The 2,500-nt window shown below is 50.3% G+C and overlaps 1 protein-coding gene across 4 annotated transcripts in view; it reads left to right on the plus strand.

Annotated features, from left to right (window-relative positions):
- The window catches only part of zfh2 (Zn finger homeodomain 2), a 481,980-nt gene that overhangs the window by 413,963 nt on the left and 65,517 nt on the right, over positions 1–2,500 (plus strand). The window contains exon 1 of one of the 4 annotated variants that reach the window (XM_076207831.1): positions 450–1,338. The exons of 1 other annotated variant lie outside the window; for it this stretch is intronic. The gene's annotated coding sequence lies outside the window, so the exon portion shown is untranslated. Of the gene's footprint in view, positions 1–449; positions 1,339–2,500 lie in introns of those variants that run through there. 2 more of the 4 variants (XM_076207828.1, XM_076207832.1) reach the window with 2 other exon arrangements.

The following is a 2,500-nucleotide window of genomic DNA, read 5'->3' on the forward strand; positions in this document are numbered from 1 at the left end:
TGTGTGTGCATGTGCGGGCTAAACGTCTCGTTTGCATACTGCGGCGGGGGGCGGGCTATGGGCGGAGCTTGGGCGGACTTTGGAGGCGGGGCCAAGGGAGGGTGGCTTCGTGGGATTGGTCGGAGCAGTGGTAATTAGTGAACGGAGGGAGCGGTCGACTGCCCCGTCAGTCTGCCGCCAACCCTGGGAGCGGCCACACGTTGCTCGGCGATCCGGCCCCCTCGTCCACACCGCTCTGAGAGTACCGATCCCGTTGCTCTCGTTACCCTAACCCTCCGCCTTCAAAACGCTCTCGGCGGACACTGATCGTCAGAAAGGCACTGTTGGGATTTGTTAGTGCGTGTGTGTATATAAGTCTCAGGCTGTAGCCTGTACAGTGTGCCAGACCTCTCCAATTCCCTCCCTATACACCCGCCCCAGACCATCCACCCACCCACCCACCAACCCACCATCCTACCCCCAGGAGAGAGAGAAGGAAAAAAATAAGGAAAGAAAGAAAAAAAGGTGTTCAGAGAAAGGAACGTAGGTGTCGGAGATCGCGGGGCGCTCCTCCCCCGCCGGGCCGTGCCCGCTCATTTCCATATGGCCCACCCCCCAACGGGGATCGTCGCCGTCGCCGCCGCCGCCGCCGCCGCCACCACCACTGCCACAACCACCACCACGCCATCTCGGCCGCGCGCATACGCGGGGCCACATTTACCTACTAATTCTCGCCGTGTCGTCATTACGAGGTGCAGACGCTGCCTGGCAGGGCGGGCGGGCTGGTATTAGGCGGGCAAGCAAGAGGGGCAGTAACACCACTGACGCCAGTGCGTGTGTGTGTGTGTGTGAGTGTGCGTTCATGTGCCGTGCGGCAGAAGCCGTCGCTTCGGTGAAGCACATCATCATCATCCCCCCAGAGAGGACACGACATTAGTGAGTGATAGTGCGTAGACATCCAACACCTTCCTTCAACTTCGACCACAACTGCCTGCGACGGCCACTCCTACTACTACCACTACTACTAATACTATCTCATCGCTGTCGCGTCGTCCGTCTTCGTCCTCGACCTCCTCCTTCGCCTCACAAGTTAGCTGCTCTTCGAGGCTGTCTCCTCCCTCGCATGTGACGGCTACGGGCGGGCGTCCCGCGGATAGGTAGTGCCTGTGCTCCACATGCTGAGTGCCTCCAGGGGAAGGCCCTCCAGTGCCGGAGCCACGAGCTGCTGCTGCTGCCGCAGCCGCTGCAGGAGCTGTGGACCCAGCGGGCAAGCCAGGGTCCGAGGGGGACTCCTCCCCCTTATGATTGTGCCAGCAGGAGCATGACACATTCCCCGTCCCACGACGATGTGGTACGCAGGTAAGCATAAAAAAGCACACATGACTTCGACCTCTCCGATAGTAGGCCTTCCCCCGTATGCGTCGATGGGACTTAGCACATTTCGGTGACATGGTGTCTTGTGACTGTCAGTGGCTGTTGGGGAGCGACGTTGAGTGTATTTGTATTTTTTTCCACCCGAGGGTTATGGTGATCCTCGCCGTGTCCTGCGTCAGTGTCCATCCGTTCCTCTGCCTCTGCAGCTGTGACGGATGTCAAGTGTAAGGCAGTTGGTGTTGTGATTTGTCTTCGAGTGTTGCGTCACAAAAGTACTCCGATGTGATGTACTTTGCCTTGTGAGGAAACGTTTGTTGGCTGTGAATGTGTGTGATGTGTATATAATATGTATATATCAAACTGCCCACGTCATTGACATATAGTGCTGGGGAGGCACCGCTGTGTGTTCTTTCAGTGACAACGTTTTTTCTCTTCGAATTTTCGGACTCTGCCCTCAGTTGGTGTGGTTCTTGTTCATTCTCAAAGGAACTCTCCCCTGTTCCAGGTGTTAGATACTTTGCATAATGGCTCAGGAATATAATGCTCCAAAACTCAAGTTTATTACACATAGAGTGAGAATCTTCAACATCTGAATGCAAGTTATGGGATATATGAGGTGTTTATATTTTTTGATACTTAGAAAAATTAACAGGTACGTGGGTCAGCCGTGAAAGACGTTTCAGTTTTCTGACTTAAGATATTTCAACACAGATCCAGTACTCAAATTCAGACTTTATTCACATTCGAGTATTCACATTCAAACTTTGTTCATTTTCATTTGTGCAGTGTACTTGGATCGCCACACTTAGTACTTCACTATACAAAAAAAAAAATCTTTTGATTTTGACATGAACTTAGACTTAGTCTCATGCAGACCCAAATCTTAGAATTTCGAAAATCTTGCATTTTTAATTTCTTATCATGCTCTAACATAGGCGAGATTCGTACTTTAATATTTTCTTGTTTTCGATCAAGCATACAGAGTTTTTTAAGAAATAACAAGGAAACTTCAAATATATATAACAAATCATTTACACGTTAATGGTGATAAATTTTATTATAAGAATTATGGAATATGTGTAAAGAAGTGATTAATTCTAACTTTAATGGTTTATGACAATTTTAATTTTAATTGCAAGTAATGAGA

Source organism: Oratosquilla oratoria, chromosome 24 (assembly GCF_046742065.1).
Source record: "Oratosquilla oratoria isolate Oo_2021 chromosome 24, ASM4674206v1, whole genome shotgun sequence".
NCBI classification, from domain to species: domain Eukaryota; kingdom Metazoa; phylum Arthropoda; class Malacostraca; order Stomatopoda; family Squillidae; genus Oratosquilla; species Oratosquilla oratoria.